Source organism: Manacus candei, unplaced genomic scaffold (assembly GCF_025592945.1).
Source record: "Manacus candei isolate 608988 ecotype Guabito, Panama unplaced genomic scaffold, ASM2559294v1 h1tg000020l, whole genome shotgun sequence".
Lineage (NCBI taxonomy): Eukaryota > Metazoa > Chordata > Aves > Passeriformes > Pipridae > Manacus > Manacus candei.
Genome location: NW_026138068.1, coordinates 3489353 through 3511538, shown reverse-complemented (window position 1 = coordinate 3511538; position 22186 = coordinate 3489353). Strand labels below are relative to the sequence as shown.

The 22186-nt window shown below is 39.9% G+C and overlaps 1 long non-coding RNA gene across 1 annotated transcript; it reads left to right on the top strand.

Annotated features, from left to right (window-relative positions):
- The first annotated feature begins 2540 nt into the window (after window positions 1-2540).
- Window positions 2541-10766, top strand: LOC127470378 (uncharacterized). The gene is made up of 3 exons (XR_007904282.1): window positions 2541-3097; window positions 5415-5652; window positions 10663-10766. It is a non-coding gene; the product is annotated as an uncharacterized LOC127470378 (long non-coding RNA).
- Window positions 10767-22186: the final 11420 nt, after the last annotated feature.

Sequence of the window (22186 nt, the reverse complement as noted above, 5' to 3'; positions counted from 1 at the left end):
CTGATGCCATTTGCCTTGTCTCTTAAAGAAGGTGGTTATCTTGACCCAAATCAGAGTGACAGCACCTCAGCTCTGCCTTAAGCACCGAGCCCATGAAAGCTCCAGGTGATTCATACTCCCAGCAGGTGCAGGGAGCTTTGCATTCTCCCTTTTTAAGGAAGGAAAATCGATTTATTTTGCTGCTGTGAAGTTGCAGTTTGTTTTTAGACCGGAACCCCTCAGAGTGGTACCTCAGAAAGCAACACAACAAAATGGGGCAGCTTTGGCCTTGATGAAATTCCATTCACATAATGGAAGGATATATTCTTACATTTGGCCTACTATCTTTTTTCACTGTAATATATTAAGAAAAAGCAGCCAACACATCAGGCAGCAGCATTAAAACAGTTCCTGTAATGCTTACTAATTGAAGTAAATGGGAATTTGGCCTGAGAGAAGACTGCAGGATGCTTTCCTTCAAATTGCAATAACATTAAGTCATCCCTATTGCTGCAAAGCAGATTCACAGCAGAGTTACTGGTCATAATGTGAATTTTCTCTTGCTGTACACAAAAACATGCATTTTGTAGCTCAATTTTCAAACCAGATTAATAGTTTTGAGTGGAGCTAAACACAGCACAGAAGGGCACTACACAAAATGCCAGTTGTTGAGCCAATACACTTGAATGCTGACCTGCAGTAGCCTTATTATTTCAGTCCTGGATCTCTTTCAGTGGACATAGACAAAGTGATCATCTTGTGCTTAATTGTGCCAAATTATGTCATGATTTTTGCAGCCTGGCTAATTGCCTGATGGGGCTTAGGCTGAGACCACCAAACTCATTGCTCATCTCCCTAGCTGATTTCAAATCCAAGTCTTCATGAGTGACAAATGGGGGCATTGTTTCTTCCTCCCACTGTACTATTTTATTCCTCTGAAATTACAGTTATTAAAATGTTTCAACCAGTTGAAATCTACTAAGGCACATTAAAATGCTGCAAAAATGCTGTATCAAAGTGGAAAGGTTTTAAATCTGCAGTTGTGTCATAGGATAATGCAGTTTAAATATAGTAACTGTTTTTTCCAGTCAGCTTGCTCTTTGATTTCACAGTATTATGTCAAGGAGTTTTTTTTCCTCTCTCCCCCAATAAGAAGCTTATAGCTTAAACAGCAAAATGCAAAAAGATCCTGACATGAAACAATTACACAAACCCAGCAGAGAAATCAGTGATAAAATATGAGTTTGAATGTTGATAATTAAGGTGATCTGAGTTTATTCTGAATAATTTTAGTTCCTTGGCAATGTGTGTTCCTGTATCAGCAGCAGGTAGAATTTGACTTCCACAGAGACCAAGAGAATGTGAACACAAAGGATAGTGTTGCTGCTGGGAGATTTCTAGAACTGGATCACTGTTCCTGCACAAAGCAGCTCCTTGCTGCCTTGGAATTCTGATCTCAGTGAGAGTAACTATAAGAGATCACAGTTTGGGTTGGTACATCTCTTATTTTATTTCTTTATCTTATTTATAGTCATTTGTTTGTCGCTGAAGACTCCATTAGAGTATTTGCCACAATAATGTCCATTTCCCTGCTTGGAAAAATCTTTCTGTCTATTCCATTCTGATTTCAGTAGGAAATCTAAAAGTATGGGAGAGAGAAACATTATGTCAGAACCAAGATCCACGGTACATATCTAAAAAAAATGAGTTATCCATATTTGATGGCCAAGTTGTTTCTCTGGAAAAGGAATCATCTTGACTGTTGTCTTAAAAATGCACAACAACTTTAGAAATAAAGCACTGGTTGGTGCCCACGAGATTTGAATTCTTATCTCATCCTGACCTGAATTTTCCATCTAATTAAGGTCTAATTCTGATTAATTTGGCAGCTCGCTGCCATTTTTTCCCTATGTAAATATTCCTTGTGGGCTTCTGGATCTCAGTTGTGCTCTCTGTAGAAGGGGCTGAGGATCCTGCTGAGCTTGTGGGGGGCTGTGTGGCCAAGCACAGTATTTATAAAATGGCAGTTTGTTGTTTGTAAGGTGTTACAGAACTGCTCTGTATTCTATATCTGCAATGAGTTGATGGGCAATTGTAGTGTCACAGCTGTGATCATACTGTATAGTATGATCTGCAGAACTTAATAGTGCAATAAAAGTTGAATTATTTTCCTACAGGACATGGGCCACCACTTCCTGAGCAAAGAAGTGGCTTCAGTTTGGAAGCCCTCAGTCAGGAGAGCAGAACCAGTTTGAAACTGGACACGTGAACCCACAACACAGCCTTGTTTCTTACAGTGTTAAAACTGGTTTCTTTTTGTGTTTCTTGAGTATGTTAGAGATACTAATGTGGCATTTAGAGTTTACCTTTCACTCTCTGCAGGATGCATTTTACACTGTTTATATTACTCGGGGCCAGGTGAGATCCCCTGGTCCTTGGTGGGCTGATGAAAAGTCCTGGAACCTCCCAGCTGCAAGGTAGGGCAATAATTGCTCTGGATTTATAGTACCATTGTATCCCTCTCTAGGGACACTATAAATTCAAATTCCTTTCCTGCTTCATAGATATTCCTGGGAACAAAACCAGTTTTACACACTGAAAGCAAAACAGTGGATTGTGCTCATGCACATTGCTTTGCATGATCCCATCTGGGATAGGATGGATGAAGGAAAGGATGTCCAAGAAAAGTACAAACAGCTACACTTCTTATATATTTGTATTAGTCTGTGCATGTTGATATTTATATTTGTCTGAGACCAGCAGTGACAACCAGGAGATAGCTCAGTAATGCCAGTTTTTTATCTTTTCACCTTTTATTTACTCAGGCTCTGTACAGTAATATTCCTCAGTTAAAGTGAACCGTCTGAATGACTTGTTTTGGAAACTTTTTCTTTCTTTTTTTAATCTCTTGACCCCGTCAGAGGCTATAATCAAGGTGTTTATACAACAATATTTTCTTTTCTTTCAGTGTTGTAGCACGGTAACATGAACAGCTCCACCATGCCACGGGTGTCTGTCATTCCACAGATTTGCTGAATCACAGTAAAAAGTCACATTGTCTGACTTTTCAAGACTGAAGGGAAGACATGCAGGTGCACTGCATTCCAGCAGCAATAATGTAAGATTGAAAAGCTTCCCTTAGTCATGGAGATGACTCCATTTTCAGCCATTGTTTGGGACTGATGGCACATGACTACCACTTCTCTTAGATGCTGACACTTTGTGATATGACACAAGCTGAAGTTTCTGTGTTCCTTGTGGAGGATTTCCTCCAAACTCATAGGTAGGTATTAGTAACACAGTGAAGTAACACACTTCAGTTTTCAGACACTGATAAAGTTCTTGTGTACCATCAAACAAGCTCTTTTACTGGTTATTTAATATAAAATTCTTTTAAGGTGATTTTTTTTCTCTCTCATGAAATAAGACAAAATGAGGGATTGAAACCAAATGCTCTGTTTGGTTCACCAGTTAAATTCTTCCAGTCTGAACCCTCAGAAATCTGAAACCCGCAATCTACCAGGTTTTGTTTTTTAAAAGGCAATATTTTTGTGGTAAGATTAATGGGTACAATTAAAGTGTGTCTGTCACCTTCCCCTACCTTTCCTAAGGCCTTCACAAATGCTTCCTAACATGGGCTGCTCAGGAGGAAAAGACAAGCTGCTGGACTGTCTTCATTCTCTATTAATGTGACTCTAACCAAGCCTGAACATGTTTTTCTTTAGTGGATTAAATGTTTTATTGATCTGCTATGTTTCCACTTCCTCACCTCATTTCTACCACTCAATACAACCTATATAAGTGTTTCACAGACATGAGAGATTTTCAAAGAGGCTTTAACCTCCAAAATTACCTCTGGTAGTTTTTGGTCACTCACAGAACAAAAATTCTTATGGTTTATCTCTCAGAGCTCAAGGCTTCCAATATGAGAGATCTGGTTATTTCTGCTTCTTATAGATTTATTATATGTCAATGGTGTTGCATGTGAACTCAAATTATCCTGACCTACAATTCTTGTTCTATTTCAAGGTTTTGGATTTCTAAAAGATTGTTTAACTCCTGGGTGGGTTTTTTTTTCCCCAGTTCTGTTAGAAAAAGAAAACCTCCCCTGAGTCATATTTTAAAAATACTTTTAAGCTCTTAAAGATGCTTCTGCTCTCATGTCACAAAGCAGTATTGAAAAGATATTCATTTTACCACCTACAATTGCTCAGATGGAGAACTTAAAGAATTCTTTTCCACTCCCATGTTGAAACTGTGCCGGCAGCATTCCTGTTCCTAGAAGTGAGCTACAAGGATTTTCCTGCTGTGTGCAGGTTGAGAACAATGCTATCAAGCTTATAATTTAATATTAATAACATTAACAAACATTATTATTATTACTATTATTATTATTATTAATAATAATAATAATAATAATAATAATAGTAGTACTGATACTGTGGTCACTGTTACTTGATTTGTTATTTGCATTTGCAGCTTCCAATCTGGGGTTTCGAGCATTTCATAAACCTCCATGAAAATGAAAATTGTGTTCTAGAACATCCCTGAGAGAACAGGATTATCATCCCCATTTCACAGGAACGGGAGCTGAGGTTCAAAGTCACAGTCACACAGTCTATGGCAGAACTAGAAATAGAAATGGTCTCCTGGCTCCCAGTCCTCTTTCTTCTCCAGTCACCCTAAATAGTTTCTGGTGTAGTTTTGTAAGACATTTATCACATGATTTTCAAAAATCCTGTCCTATTTGTTAAGGAAAAAGTAAAAAAAAAATCATTTATAAAAATTAAAAAGTGATACAAAAAGAGACTATCTAATTTTTGAAAGAGGTTGCTGAAATGATTTTAGCTGTTTCATGGACAATGCCATCCAAGTTTCATGAGTTAATCCTGACCATAAGTACATCTAAAATAGATATCTTTGCCTCCAGCTAATCAACAGGCTTACTGCCTAAATAATTTATGTATAACCAACTAGTGGAAACTAGATCTTCTGTGATTTCCCCAGACACATATTCTGCATGTATCATGTATATCCTTGCCTATTTCTGATATTCATTTGAAATTCAGTTGGGACATTTCAGAATACTTTTGTGCTCCAGCTGTATAGCTCTAAGAAAAAACCAGCTGGAGACATAATACAGAATCTTTGAACTGGGCAAAATACTGTTTAAGATCCAAGTGCATAGTAGATGAAGATTCTGACTTTTTTTTAATAAACAATGGATTTGAATTTAAAAAAATACAGTTCTAACTCTAACACTGGCCCATGTGGGCCCTATTTTCTTTCTGCCCTGTTTTTATAATAAAATAATGGCATTTAGTGACAAAATTCAGTGACAATATAGTGATAGGCAGATAAAGAGATAAATATGAGGTATGAGAGAATAATTAAATAAAATAAAAAATTAAATAATCTAATTTTCTTGTTTACAGCACAGGAAATGTGGAAAACATACAGTACCAAATTGTGCTTTTTGGACACATTTGTGTAATGTTGCCTTCCATGGACTAGAGAAATGAAGCTTGGATTAAAGCTCACTCCACTGGGGAGAAAACAGATTTTCTTTTCCAGTGTCTTCAAACAGAAAGAAAAAGCTTTTTCAAACGTTGTCCTGCCTTGTTCTGACTGCAAATTCAAGAATCTGTTTCACATCTATGCCTGAAATGGAAGGTACAGTGCAAACTGTCTATCTGGAGTTCATAACTTTTATCCAAAATTTTATCCTAACTGGAAAATATAGCCTGTCTCTTGTGGATAGCAACTGCTAAAAGACAATTCCTGCTCAGTCTGCTCTGCTGTGCCAGGAATGCTGGGGACTGTTTACTCTACCTGTTGAGACTTGCTGCAAAATTAGGGCCACGTTGGAGCTCCAATCAGCCACTCGGGAAGGGGAGGAGGAGCCCCAGGTACTCCAGGAATACCTGAGGTGTGGCAGCCAGAAATCCTGCAGCACTGAAGGAATACAACCAGCAGTGTTGCTGCTCCACCTTGGCTCGGCTGCACTGGTTGGTGCTGCCTTCACCTGGGGAGCTGGAGCAACACTTGTGGAGCTCTTTGTACCAGTGCAAAGGGAGTGAGAAGCACTGCTGTTCCAAAAAATACAAATTTCCATGCATGTCTGCCTCTGCAATCCAACAATTCCCATCTAGTCTCACGGTTAGCAATGTCACCATGTCACCCTGTCCTGGTTTTGGCTGGGATAGAGTTAACTTTCTTCCCAGGGGCTGGTGCACTGTAGTGTGTGAGCAGGGGCTGTGTGGGGTTTAGTGCCTCCTGGGTTAAACCACCTCCTGTCTTTGCATATTCCATCTCTGCACAGTTGAAATTCCTTCAGGCCTGAGCCTCAGGGCAGTGTGTTGAGTTCATGTACCATTCCCAAATGTGAACTTGATTACCTTGCAGATACAAGAGTTTACTCATTTCAGATGTCACAGGAAAGACTTAAGAAGAAAGACAAATGAAAATCTCCTTGAGAATGGTAAAGACATGGATTGTTTCTGGCCTGGATCCACGTAGCACCTGTTTATGACAACTGTAGGAGGGGATAAGTGGACTTGCTAATTCATATTTGCTGTGCAGAACTCCCTGCTGCTCTGCAAAGCAGGGAGATCTCCCTGATTAAACTGACCTTTAAAGACAAGCACCACTTTTTAAAAAATGTCCAGTCACTGAGCTGTGGGAACCTGGCAGGTATTCCTTCAAAACCTGGGGATGCTCATCATCCGCAAGAAAATTTGGAGCATCCAATATCCTCGTACATTGAGACAAGTTGGTTCTACCTCGTGACATCTGTTAAGGCCTCAGAATACTGGAATCAGCATTTTATAGCCATTTCATGCTGAATTTGGGTGCTGGAGCCATGAACAACTTCCGTTGCTTCTGTGTTTCTTTCTGTACAGACATCATGGCTGATGGGAAGGGGATGTCTGTCCATGTGGTATGGGATGTGTGCAGCTCATCTTAGCTGCTTTATACATTAACAATTTTTGCTTGAAAAACTGTGGTGACTGCTGGGAACCAAGACTTTCCAGTTAAATCCTTTTGTTTGGTCCTGGCTGACACATACAAAGTTGGGTTTTGTTACTCTTTGTGTACATTTTGATTCCTTCTGAATCATCCAAACAAGAGGCCTGAGGGCTGTGGTACACCAAAGCAGTACCAGGAGTTTGGTTTTTTGCTGTTTTGGCTCAAAGAAGAATCAATTCAATTATTCTGATTAGAAAAGAGGTTCAATCAAATTCACACTCACTTCAATTTGGGGAGAGGACATTCTCCCTCTCCTAAGTGTGATGAAATAAAAAGGAGACATTGAATGGGGTTTTTATGGAAGAGAATATCAAAATCTCAGGCTATAAATTCACCATGACAGTAGAAATATGTGTCAGATTTTTGGATGGGTTGGCTTTGTGCCAGCCAGCAGTTCTTCCCTCTGGATCATGTGTTGTCTACATGAACCTCTTTTATTTTATGCTGCCATAATCTTTATATGTCTGTCCTCTCACAAGCTGAATAAATGTCACACAGTACATTCTGTCCCATCTGTCACAAGTGCTATTGTGTGTCTGGATCCATATTGGATTAGTATTGATGAGAGATCCCAGGTATTTTATGCAGAGTGAGTATCAAGGAGGATGTATAGAAAATACAGATACAGGAACAAAGCTCTTTTGGAAGTAGCTGCATTAAAGCAGCCTGTTGAAACATGTTTTGGAAGGTCATTCTCTTATTTCAGAGACGTTTGGGAAAGGTCTGACATTTTTATTAGTAATTGTTTATTCTTTGAGGTGTAAACCAGCTGTTGTGGCTTTCACAGGACAAACTACATAAGTATCTGCGATAAAACTTCCTAGTAATATATTCGTAGAAAATTCTAGAAAAAGCTGCCCCAGACATAGAAATGCCACAATGTCAGATCCTCCCAGACCAAAAAAGTAAGATGCAAGATAGGCAAGATAGGAATCTCCCTTTTCTGAAGGCATAAAGTTTCCACATTTAGCTCTGGAGTTCCATGGCCTTCCACCTGCCACTGGGCAGAGCGGGGACCATTTGTTGGCTTGCAGGGCACTGTCATTTCAGAAAGAAATTCCACTTGAAATGGAGAAAGTGAACGTTTCTGTGAGGTATAGATTCAGTTACTTCCATGACAGCTGTTTGCAGAAAGAAGCCAAGCACTTCAGAGAATGACTTTAAAGAGGCAGAAATTCTCAACAAACCACTCGGCTTTATTTTAACTGCATTCCCACAGAAACAGCAAATAATTAATTGAGGCCAAAATACATGTCATACTGAGTTTGCATTAGCTGGGAGTTTTGGAAATAATTAAGAGCAAAACTGTTAATGCTCCATTTAAATAGCTGCTGCCTATCTGTCCAGTCTGAAAGCCCAATCTGTTGTGTTCAATCAGCTTTCAGCTGCTACTTGCCAGCAGCCTAATTCCCCAGTCTTGTCTCTGTGCTGTGCTTGTGCATTCCACTACCTGCTAAGTTAAACCCTGCAGTCCTGGTGCTGCAGGGAGATTTCTGGTGCTATTCAAACTATCCTACTGGGTCAGGATTTATCCCCAAACCTGGAGGCTCTGGGGATCCACACAAACATGCCTGGTTCCAGGGGAGCCCCCCGTGGGTGAAAAGGGGAGTCAGCAGCTGTGGGGTCCATCTCCCAGGATTAGGGCTGTGCTCATTCATACCATTCTCTGTGCATTTATGCACTTTGGATAAGCTGTTGACCTGCACTGTGTCCACCTCTTTTTTTAAGTGATCTAATGCAGAGTAAGTTGCTCATCTGAACTGCTCTTCACCATGGTCACACTGCAATTGATAACATATCTCGGTTTTCCTACATCTGTGTTTCTGTTTCACATTCAGTACTCTGGCTAATCATTTACATTGCAAGAAGATTTAAAAAAAAAGTAATAATTGAACTCATTATTGCTTAGCTTGTGCAAATTGAGAGTGAACTCTGCAGGGGAGTCTCTGCTTAGGCCTGGCAGTTCTGAAGCTGTGTGGGAAGTGCTGGAAATACAGTGCAGTGAAAGGTGTTTGCAGGTGCAGAGACATTCTAAGCCTCAAACCTGTACCACCAGTTCTTTGCCGAGAAATGTGTATTAAAAACGACAAAGTTCACTGCTGAGGCATTTGGAAGGAACTAAAGAGCAATTCATTGACCTTTGCAGATTAAGTAATGCATATTGTCATAAGGAAGTGATATTTGAGTAACAGCAGCAAACGTACACAGCCATCTTCCATTAACCTCTCACTGGAGCAGGCAGGATCTCCTGACCCAAACATGGGTGTTCTTGGCATGTTGGAAATATGTTTTCAGTGGACACATCAGCTCTCTGAATATGTCAGAGGATGCTTTGTGCTCTGCCTGCCTTTTTTTTTTCCCCTGGAAGTGTACCTGGGCAGGAAAGAGGGAAGGAGGCTGTGGAATGGGTGTGCAGGTGGAATACTGAAGGTTCTGTGCTCTGCTCTCAGGTCGAACAGGGGCCTCAGTTTTCACTGAATTAAGTGGGACCAGTGTTTGTGTAACTTCTACTTAAAGGGAGCCACAAAAAGCAGTTTCACTGCTTTTGCAGAACATTCTATCATAGAAAGAGGACATGAATGAAAATGAGCCACGTCTATAATTCAAAATTTGAATGCAATAAAAGTTAAATATGTTTTTTTTTTCTTTTCTAATTTGTTAGCTCATTTATTTAATTTATGGGGAAAAAATTTATAGGAAACTTTTTTTTCTTTCTTCTGGAGAACAAAATAATCTGTTCAAGTGCAAATGAATATGTCATGTTCTTATATGACTTGCAAGAAGATGATTAGTGGGTCTCCTTCTCCAGCCTTTCTTCCACTTTTCTAATTCTACAGGAAGATTATTTTCAGACTCACTGTGTTGATCTTTCTTTATGTGGCTTGTTGCACACTGAAATAAATTTGCCACACTCTTGCTAACTCAGTGTTTTAAAAACTACTTCTTTTATTTTGAAATTCTTGGTAAAACATTACATATTTAAAAAACTATATCAGTGGAAAAGAAAAAAAACATCTGTTCATCACTCTTAGCACTTGAGCTCATAATTGTGTGTCAGATGAAGAAAAAAAAAATTGGAGCTCTCCAGAGCCCCTGGACAAGAGAATCACTTTCCCTCGGGACATTGAGATAATTTATCTGGGTGACTTAGAAAAAATGCCAGATAAGACTGAAATTTGGAGAGGCTGAGCCACGGCCAGGCTCAGCCTTTGGATTATCAAGAATAAATCCAGCAACTGGCATGTGAATATGATAATGCTGTAGATTCCAGCATGGAAACAGGAAACTGTATTTATGAGGCAGAAATATATCAGAGATTAATTCAGTTCTATATATAATATATACATTTTACAGATACAAAATCTTTGCCAAAATGTACATAATTCACAAGTACACTGAAGTTAGAAAATGCCAGAATAAAGGTTGCCTTTCCATGTATATGCCCTAAAGGAATCTTTAATCACAGGATTCCTGGCTGCTTTTTCTAATGCTGAAATTTTCTAATTTCAGTGTGTGCCTGACTTTGCAGCCTTAATACTTTCTCTTTTAGATAAAGACTTTGGGATGAATTTTCCCAGGTCTTAAAAAAACATTGGTAAATGATGATATTCCATCCTACCATCATCAGTTTATAACCTTTATGTGTCATCCCAGGAGCTTCCTGAGTGTATTTACCTGGTGCTGGTGTGATGGTGAAGCCTGAGCAATGATCCCATGTGTCTTCTGTGATGTGACATAAAGATACAGGTGTCAACAAGACCCTAAGGTAAGGGAGAACCTGAGCAGAGTTTTAAATTAGTTACTTATTATTACTCTCTCTCATCCTTTTCCCTTCACTGTAGTACTTATTGTGCAACCATTACCAGCAGCCATGTGAGCTTCCCACATGCAGGTCATTTCTGCTCATGCAAATGAATGTAAAATGTTCATTTCTGATCTGCTAACATTCAAAATCTACTTTGCACTTGGTTTATGCAGCTGTGAATGATGACACATAATGCTACAGCCTGCAAATCCAGGGCCCATGTGCTGAGGAGGGTTCCACTTGCAGCTGATTTTCCCCCCGTGGTTGCAAGTCAGAGTAGTCACAGTGACAGCACAGAGGTTAATAATGATTTAGCACACACTCACTGCACTGAATCATTACTCCTTGTCTGCCCCTCTCTATTGTGGATTGAAGACTGTTGATCAATAGTGGCAGCATGCAAAACCTCATAAAAATTGTTCATTTCCTAGAATCTGTTTCCATGCTTAGGCATTTCATATCTATAACTGAGGGGGGAACGTTTCGCATCTCTCTCTGTGCGCAACGGAAATGCCCCAAAATTAGTATTCACCTCTGCTGCACTCCCAAATTCTAAATTGTCATAGAAGAGGAGCTTTTAGGACCCAGGAACCTGACTCTGATGAGAGAGCTTCAAGGTAGGAAAAGATCCTACCTGTGAAGTTTCAGCCAGGGTGTGAGAGGGTTAAGTGCTTACTGTATGTTGCTTTTTAGTTGATTAATTTAAGCCAGGACTATGCACCTAGTACTGAAACTGCAAACTGAAGGTTCTCTGTAAGATCTGGAAACAGCAACAGGCTTGCTTCCATAAATAATACTGAAAGTTAAACAGTGATTTCACAAGGTCCAGGACGTAGTATAAATAAGAAAGCAGAAATATCCAGGAAATCCTTGGTTTACAAATGTTTTGTTTTAAACATTATATGCTTTTCTTGATCTCTGAGAATCATCTTCACAGCAGACACTAAACTGAGAGAAGTAAAAATAAAAATTTTCTCTGACCTGAGCAAGATATTTTGTCATACTGAAAGCAGAGTTTGTTCTCAAGCTTTTCAGTGCTAATCCAAAAGCTCACAGACCTGGCAAAAGGTAAGAAAGCAATGAAATACTCTATTAATGACACCAAGCTTGTGTCAAAAAGTCTAAAATGCCATATGCTGACACCAAACATTATAGCCTTCAGGAACTGCAGAGACTGGATTAGTGCAACACTTGGAACTGAACAATCCCAAAGGATGTTTTAGGCATGTTAGGCCAGATTCAGCCAGGAGGTAACTTCATCGATTTGACTAAATTTATTCCCAAGGGAATTTGGTCCTTTTTGTTGTGGCCAAAATGCCACAAGAGGTTTAAATTGAGCATCTGTTCAAAAGTTATGATTCCTGTTTTTAAAGAAATAATTTTAAACAACATCCAGTTATTTCAGGTAAGCACAGGTACTACTTCACAACATTGATCCTGCTGTTTTCAGCTTTGGCTTCTAGACCAAACAGCATTGTTGAGGAGGGAAAAGAAGGGAAACGGGAGCAATTTGGAGAAAGTTTTTCCACTTACAGTGTGCACCATTGGCTGTTTTTATGCTCTGATTGTCCTCAGGCCACCCCATTCTAGATTCAGGACCTGTTTCAGTCACAAGTGTTCCTGTTCTGTCTAAAGCATCATCTCTGTCTGGTATTTATTACACAGTCCAGTGGACTGAACGACCTGTGAACGGGCCAGATGCCAGAGGAAAACAGGCACAGGCTGGGGGCAGCCAAAAACCTGCTGACAGTCATTGAGGAGCTCTGAGGGGTTTTGTCCTGGTTTGCTTTGTTTATGTTTTTTTCCATCTATGTGGTTTTTGAAAACCACAAGCTCTAGTCTGGAAAAGACATATTTTGGCTTTGGACAGGTTTCTATATTCTGTCCAGCCCACTCAGCAGAATATTAACTTCTGCCATATGATTTGTTTTTTTCTTACGGTCTCCATGGGGAAAAAAGGTGTTGGAACTGAAGTCCTTGTTTTGTGATGTTTAGGTTTATTATTTCTATGTTTGCATTACATGTAAATGAGGAACTGCATTTGGGAAAGGGTAAGGTATCCATCAGCTCCTGGGAAAGTTCAGGAAACCTGGTGCTTGCTTAGAGCTGGTGTGAAGTGTGGCAGTGAGCAACCATTCTGTATCAAAGGGGAGGATTTTCCTTATCCTGTCTCAGAGCAGTGGGGAGGCATTTCAGCAGCCCTTACAATAATTTCTGTATCTCAGGAGGCTCAGAGTTGCTGTAGCAACCTTTTCCTAGATAGGAATTTGGCTGGTGAAGCCCCACAGGAATCTGCTCCCACTCCTGTCTAACCTCTCACATCACCGGTCTCAACTGCCAGGGAGAAACCCCAGCTGTGAATCAGGCAGGGTGAGGGACCCCTTTCCACAGGTTCCTCACAAAACTTTCCCCTAATTCCTGGGATCACATGCTTTTTGACGATTTCCCACGGAGCCAGAGCTTTGCCATGTGTACAGAGTTCTCTGCCTGAACCTAAATTGTAAAAATGGTCATAGTAAATTTTGTGCACACAACCAAACCCTTATTCATGCACTCGCAGAAACAGAAACTGAACGTGCAAAAGCAGTTTGAGAGATTGGTGTGGGAAGTTTGACTGGGAGGCAGCAGTAGCTCTGGTGACACAAAAGAAGTATTCTAAAGTCACTGAGGGGATCAGGCAGATGGGAACAGACTTGAGTAGGAAGGAATACCGACAAGGTCCCCAAAGCCTGTTTCTTAGATTTGGATAAAAAATGAAGTGTGAAGTTGGTCAGAGCATGAGGGGATGCATCACTGCTAAACCAGTTCCTTCAAGAGTGTGAAATAATTTCTAGAGTAATTAAAGACAGTTTTTTGGCCTTCCAAGCTGCTGTGTGGTTGAGAATAATATTATTATAGATAATTTTGCCCAATGGTTGTAGAGAAAAGGCAGTTATTTTAGACTCTTGCCTTTTCTTTCTAATTCTACAGATGATTTCTATGGTCAAACCACAGCCCTTATGTAAAGCCTAGAGAACAATGATAGTAAAATTATAATTAAAACAAGACTGTGACATAATACATAGTTCAACAAACAAGCTGCCCCATATCTGGTACTTCTGCCAAAAGAAGAAATTGTGCTCCCACCTTACACTTTGCTCCTGCTTTCCATCCCTTTATCCTCCCTCACTGTGTGGTTACAGGCACTGGAAAGTCATCCAGGGTAGAAAAAGTTGATTTAAACCAGGTAGTTTCAGAGTTCAGCCCTACAAGCAAGTTCCCAGTGTAGCTGGCAGACAGGGCAGTCACGCTGGGAACTGAGCACTGAGCACTGAACAGGGCTGGCTGACTTTTATCCCTGAATTACTTTTCAGGTGAGTGGCTTTTGGAATTCTGCTTCAGGAGCACTGAGCCAGCATGACTGAGGGATGGTAGAGGGCAGGGGGAGCAGAGCAGGGAACCCACTGCAGTGCCTTAAACCCAGACTGAGCCTGCAGAACACCCACCTCGGTCTTTGGAGGGTTAGTTAAGCAAGCTCAGAGCTTATCTGACAGCTGCCCAATAAGTCTGGGTCTTGCTAGGACTGTGCTGCCTTCTGTCATAGCTCAGCTGGAGGAGGAGATGGCATAACTATTGCTTTCCTTTGTGTTGTTTAGGGATTATTACTTTTTAATCAGGATATGTAGGGCCAGTTCATTCCTTGGTTTCCTACTCCCAGATCTGCTTCTGTAGTTCCCTGTTAGTCTGCTTAGACTAAAATATCAGTCACGGAGCAGGAACCAAAATTGGTGGTAAGTTGAATTAATATTCTGAGCTGGAGAAGTAGATGGCTGAGGAGCCAACCCACACTCCTTTCTGCCAACTGTGGTGCAGGGCAGCTGCTTCTGGAGAGCAGAGGGCTGGGGAAATTAAAAGTGAGCCTGTCCAGCAAGGATCACCGAAGGGAGCTGTGGAGGACTCTGGGTTCTTGCTGTATCAGAGATGCACCAGCTTAACCAAATAGGTCCTGAGTCTGTGAGGTTAAATCAGGTTGAATCCCTAATGCTAATGCAAGATTTAACTCTTGCAGATACTATTTTAAGTTGTACAGACAGGTCAGTAAATACAACCAACTGTGAAAAATCTGGTTCAAAAATGTTTGATTTGTGTATGTATGGGATGATTTTCACTGGTTTAAAGCACAGGTAAAGCAGGGCGAATTCCACGACAAGGCAATCTCTACCTCAGATTTTTTTTTTTTTTTTTAAATACCTTACAGTTTGAAGCACTTTATAATTCTGCAAAGAAGAAGATCCATCCTGGCAGGTTTTCTTGGGCTGCAGAGAGCTGTTAGGCCTGAGACAGAAAATGGGCCCATGTATGGTTATATCAGCTGAACGTGTCGCTGAGTGGCAGCAAGGAAGGCGAGTGGGCTTTGCAAAGCTGAGTGATCTCTGTGCTCTAGCAAAGGAATCAAAACTGAATATGGACTGTGCCCTAGTTAGACTCACTCTAACTATCCAAAGCTGTGTGTCATTTCGTGCAATTTGGGCTGCAGCCTGGGCTCTGTTTCGGGGGTGTGTGTGTATGTTTTTTACTGTATATTTTTAAGAGAGAGCCCAGTTCTGAGGAATCTATTCCCAGCTAAAGCATACAAGCTCTGGAAAGGTCAGAGAGAGGCATCTCTAGCTTTGGTAAATAAACAAATCTCCTCTCTGTGGCTGGGATGTTGTATTAATAGCAGTAGATTTGGTTTCGCATTGTGGAGCTCCTCCTGTTTCATTGCTATTGAAGATAAGAGAACACAAAATGTTCTGTCACCCTCCCTATGAGAAAACAAGCCAACAGGCAGAGACTATTACATATTTAAAGATATTACTGAGGCAAAGACTTGGAGGGCACAAACATTCAGGTTTATATTCAGTAACTACTGGATACCATCAGTGGCACACCAGTAACTCAGCATTAGTTAAAGCCTTAAGTGAAAGAGTTTGCAAGACAAAGTCACTGCATTAGAAATAACCTAAAAATAAGGATTGAGCCTTAATTTTCCCTTTTGCATTTTTCTCAGTGTTTCAGCTGCAGCAAAAAAACTAACAGGTCTTTTCTGCTTCCTAACCTAGGCACCAGTCTGCTACAATCAGGTTTACTTCAGCTTGCAACCTGGAGTTATTCCTTCATTGCAGGATACTGGGATTGAAAAAGTTTCTCCAAACAGTTCCTCAGAGGAAAAGATTTCTTGTGAAATTGTAAAACCCTCTAACTTGGCAGCAAGCATGTGTAAAATAAATTAGCTGAGCTGTACCCTGGAGCTTACACAAGTAATTTGGGAATAATTAATTCTAAAATTTCACATGTAGCATATTTTACTTTGGAATAGGGGCTCCTGAGTGGAAGGTAGTTCTAGCCTAGTGGATAAGAAGCATGATGGGAAGAAATGAATAATTTATCCTTGACTAGTTAAGAGATATGACACGAAGTATTGTGTCAACTTTTCCAACACTGGTCACCTATTACATGAGCTAATTAATACATTCTCAGGATGTACCTCTTGTCCTTAGTGGCTCCTGTTGGGCATAATTCCAAGAAGGAGAATGTCTTCTCTTCTGCAAATAAGCATCTTCTGTTGGAGAGCAGATTGCTGGAGATAAGTAAAAATAAACACGAACCAAATCAGATAATTCTCCTCTGAACAGGATTTTTCCTTGCCCTTGAAATGTCATCACTCCAAGTTTATTTGTTTCCCTGGTGCTCAGGTAGAGTTTGTTCTGAGGGAAGTTCTTCCTGCATGCAGGAGGCATTTTGTAAAGCTACACCTCTACATGGGATTCATAAAAAAACCAAATGACTCAACAAAAAAAAAAATTACATGCAGTGAGATCTTTTTCTCTTGGGATATTTTTACTGCAAGAAAATAAAAAATATCGGCAGAAGACAGACATTGAAATCACCAAAATTTTTCTCTCTCCAGTCTGACCAGTCTGGAATTTGATTTTTGGATGTGGTGCTTGGTCTGGCCCTCAGGTAGAGTCCACCTGTCTGTCTGGGAAAAAGAGTCTCAGCTGAGGCTGAGGTGCTGCTTCCATGGAACTGTTTGTAAGGGAACCCATCTGCTATACTCATTGCATTTTACATAAAAAAAGGACTAATTATTTCTTCCAGATCAGCACATATGCAAATTCCTCTAAAAAATTCAAAAGAAATTCTGGGCAGAGACAATGGACTTCCTTGACAGTTTCTGATGAGTCTTCAAGTTGATTATAAATGTTCAGAGAAAGTAACAATCTTAGCAGTTAGGAATAAAAAAAAGGTAATTGTTCCATATTGTAGCTTCCTTACCATTTGAGAACAACCCCAAATTTAATTCTGCCATCACAGGAATTTTTGGCTGAGTTACATGTGAGAAACGATTTCCATTTTGAGCATGAAATTTCTTTTAACTGTGATTTCTGATACAACATATGCCATAGAAATGAGGAAAAAAACCCTACAGTTACTGTGAGGGCCTTCTGATCCTTCTGAGGGATATTGTGTGCCTTGGTGTGTCGGTGTTTGAAAGGATTTCATCTCAATGGTTTTGGAAAGGAATGAGTTTTATTTGTACCTGATACCAACAAGGTTTTCTTTTTCAAACAGATTTAATAGTTATCAGAGCACTGCTGTAAGTGATTCTCAATAAAATTAAAAGTTTTGCATGCAACATTTTTGATCTAATTACATCATAAGCTACTAAAATTGAAATATTTATTTTTATTTTAAGAGATATCGTTGTGGAATTTCAAAGCCATATGTAATGACTACATTTATGTACTGAAAAAGTAGCACTAGAAACAGTGTCCCAATTTGAATTATCTCAAGAATATAATGTTCTTGAAAGGCAACAGATATTAAACACCCAGTACATGAGAATAATTGGGAAATTCATTCTTTTCTATCTTCAGTATTTATCCAGCTTTTTGGCTTTCTGAAAATGGATTAGTGTAAAGAATGTCTTTGCAGCTGAACTTCTGGGTGGTGATTTTGGCAGATCAAACCCGATATTAAGACCTTAAAATTGTTTCAACAGCACCTGAATTTTCCTGCAAGGTATAATAAAAGGCAGCAAGCAGGGCCCCAACTGTATAAGCAAGAATATAATACTGTATAATTGCTGTTCTGCTTGACAAGGTCATAATCTGGTTTCTGATTACATGTTAATGGCAGCAAATTAAGATACTTCGAAGAAGATGATTATTTTAGTATTGCTCATATTTTTGTTTAAAATTCCTCTTTTCTTTCAGAAAGAAGTCTGTTCTCTGAGCTGCTGGAGAACAAGGGCAGCTCAGGCCACCCCAAACCTCGGGAGATCGATGGTGTCAGCAGCTGATGATCTAATTTGGGATTATTTGGGTCAGACTCTTTTATCCCAGGTAGGTGTGACTTGATTGACTCAAAAGAGGTTAGTTCATTCAGTTCAGAGGGGTTAGGGAATGAGAAAAGTCTAACAATTCCTATAAGCAAACATTTTTATTTTGCTTGGCATTTTTGGGATATTGCATGGATTGCTGGCAGCCATGCATTTATTATTACATTTGTATTAGTTATGTGCATTTTTAATAAAGCTTGAGATGAAAGCATTTACTCAGAAAAACACTATTACAAATGTTTCCTTTGCAACTGATCTCTTTAGTTTTGCAAAGGCAAATACCCAAACCAGACTGGCACGGTGTGCAATCATTCCTGTGCTCATACCTTAAGCTGACCATAAACAAAACACATGATGATAATATTATTACATATTTTTTTATTTATTTTTTAATTACATATCTTAACTTTTCATTGCTTAAGAGACTGAAAAATGTTGTCTACTTGAATTACATAATAACCCATACCTGGATTCCAGTGTCTTGGAGTTTTCCACCGTTTCTTGCATAAGCATTTTTATAACCTCCCCACTCTCGTGTTTTACCTCATATTATCAATATACAGACCATGTACAATGTGTCTGGAAATTATTGTAGCACTAAACAAAAGAAATGAAGTCCTGCCTTAACAGGAGCAAGGCTCAGTGTAAGTGATGAGGTGCACTGATCAGGGCAGTCTGATTTCTCTTTGCTCGCTCCAAAATTCCTGTTGAGGAAATCAGAAGGGATCTGTCCAAGACATGACATCAGGAAAGCAGCTTAGGCTGATTTATATCATCGAGTAGGCGACGGATTTCCAGAACTTTATGTTCTGGTTTAACAGATGTGTGTGTTCTGTGAGGGGAGGACAATGAGTTTATGGAGAAAAAAGCATTCCCTGGAAAATCAAAAGCCCAGGTGATTCTCCTGCACCTTTGTATTCCATTTTTTTAGACACACAAAGGAGAGGAACACGACCCCTCTGACAGAGTTAACCAGAAGTTATGAGCATTAATTTCCTGCCTCCCAGCACTGGTTGCCTGGTAAGCATTTCTTAAGTGATAAAATTTCTATCTTGTTTTCTGCTGTTTAACTTTGTGATCACTCAACATCCCATTAGGGGAGCAGGTTTTGATGAAAGGGAAGATTTCACCTTGGCTTATGAGCTTTTTAATAAAACAGTTGTTACTTTCCTAATTTGTCTCCAGACTGTCTTGAGCTGATGCCTGAAGCACATTGAGGACAAAAGGAGCTGCAGACAGAGGAACAGCTCTGCAAAGCATTTTCTTTGAGTGGGAAGGCAGATTAGGAAGCTCCAGCCCTTGTTCCCTGTGTCCCTTGCTCCCAGCTCCCTACCTATTGCTCTTTACCCCTTCAGTTGTGCTTTCACAGTAATTTTGTGGCTATAAACTGAGCAACTGAGTTAATAATCATCTTTCACCAGGATATTGTGATAAGCCTGGCTGTGCAGCCCCACAGAGTTGTGCCAGCACAACTGAAAAAACCATTGTCACCATAATGCCAAGCAGGTTCAGACTGAAGTGCCACAGAGCAGGGCAGTCCCACCTCTTCCCCTGCTACCACTTGGGTTTTCCTGACTATTCAGTACCACAGAATGTGTGAGTATGTGCCAAGCAACAACTCCAGCTAAAAGCAGAGTTCTCACTGCTATTTTACTGGAGGGATTTTGGCTTTGAAGAAGCTTTGGCTTAAATTCCATCCAGTCTATGCAGCACCCTGGATTTAAGAAGCTCCATCTAAATTATTTCTTTTTTTGGCCTTCTTTTAGATTCCAGGTGTGAATCATTGCTGGATTTAATCTCCTGGAAACCTACATCCTCACTGTATTCAGGGAGCAACCACAGCAAGTGCAGTAAGAGGGCAGGCTTAATCCATGCTCCCTTAGTGTGTGCTTTTCCTGCAGCCAATAATCACCCCCAGCTTAATTAGCTAATGTTGTGTTTGGGGATTCAATACTTATGCATCAGTGAAGCAATAACATTGCAAACCACTCTATTTGTTGAATGCCCTTTTATAAAAATTGGATGTACCCACATAGATTGTTTCAAACAAAGATAAATTGCACCAGAATGATGCATTTGCAGGTAAAATTGGCTCTGATGCAGATGCTGTATCAAAGAAAAATTCCCTTATTATGAAACTCCAGTATCCATGTCTTTTCTTGGAGGATAAATACTGTAAACATTGCTGAGCCTGTGATGAGGAGCTAATCTGGTTCTAATGGAACTACTCAATAACAGGTTGTACATCTTCTAAGTAAGGAGAATATCTCCATCAAAGAATTTTGAGTTGGTTTTATTTTTTTTGTGCTGACTAAAAAACCTGGTTTTGTTGTTTTGTTTTTTTTTCCCCAAAAGTCTAAATTTTCTTTTGCATTATTTTGCATTTTAACTTTGCATTATAAAGTTGTGGGACTTTTTTAACCGTGATTTTTCAGGTTTTTTTAATGAAATTATGTGAACATTTAATTTTTTTTCTTCTGTCAAGACTGAATGTTTTTCATAGGGAAAATGTTTTTACTCCCCTGTGATATATCTTTGTATCAACAGAAGTTTTTGTTTAAGGCCAAATTTATCAGACTAAATAGGAGCTTTCACCACTGACTGGGTTATTCATTAACTGAGGTTACCCTGGAGTTGTTCTCATATATGAAAACAAAATTTAGTGCTCAGTGATAAATCTGCTGCCCTTCTATTTGAGGTCTAATCCAGCCAATTCCAACACTCTGAGGACAGACAAGCAGAAGCAGCAGCTTTGTTTGCAGCTGCCTGGGGCAATAAACCAGAAGCCCAAACTCTCTCATCCCTTGCCATGCTCCAAGCCAGCCACTTTTTCTCTTGTAGGCCTTTCCCCTTCATGCATCTTTACAATTTTTGAAGACAACATTGAATAATATTCAAATAATATCATATTCAAAATCTCTTTGTTTCCTCTGATGTTTAAGAAAAAATTGAATTTCCAGTTATTTCAACTCAAGGTTATATAATTAATGTTTCAGCTGCAGCACAAAGGAGACAATTGTAAAAAACTGAAATGTGCAGAGAACAGGCCCACAAATATGAGGCTGCCCAGAGTGTTGTGTCCTGGTTTCTAAGTGAGACCTTGTGAGACTGTGTGCACAGTTGCATGCACATCCAGACACACAGGGCTTCTCTGTAGGACTGCTTCTCCTGATCTTGTCTCCCTGGGATTATAAAAAGATCTCAGGGCAGGAGAAAAATCTCACATTTCATTTGGTTGACTCCATTAGCTCGATGAAGGTGCTCGTGATGCTTTCTGTGTTTGAAATTCCTCGTCAGAGGTTAATTAAAAACTCCTTCAGGAGTTGTCTCTGTGTTTGTCTGTGTCATATTTGTTTGTTTGTATCTGCTACGACCTTTCCAGTGAATTATCACATCGCAAAGGTACAGACACTGTGCTCCTGAATTACTTTTCAGGCAGTGGCAGGGTCAGCTGAGGACACTCAGAGCGAGGACTGACCGGGAAATTCGGTGACGTTTGCGTGTCATTCCTTTATGTCCCAACACTCCAAACCTCAGGGTTTGGATGAGGGTTTGGGGGTCTGAACAACCATGCTCAGGACCAGAATCAGGAAGTTTCTCAGGGAGATCAGCCTGGGAATCCTGGGAATGCCCTGAGACCACAGCACAGAGACAAGGACTGGTTTTGCTTCTGTTTCGTTCCATTATGGGGTTTGTTCATCTAGAAAATAACATAAATAGCAGCGACTTGCTGATCTGGCTCCATGGCCAACAGACTTACTGAGAGTTGTTTGTCAATTATTTTGGGATTCTCTGATGAAAGTTGCTAAAGCAAATAGTTTATTTTATCCTGATTTGTGCATATGGTAATGCAGTCACACAGGCTCCCAGGATCAGAGTTGCTTCTCTTAAGCTGTCCACAAATACTTTACATGACAATGCCATAAAATCAGGGAACTGGATAGTCTGGAGTTAGAACTTGAGCCATCAGTCACAGTCAGGGTGTAATAGAGCTATAAAAATGTGGATTT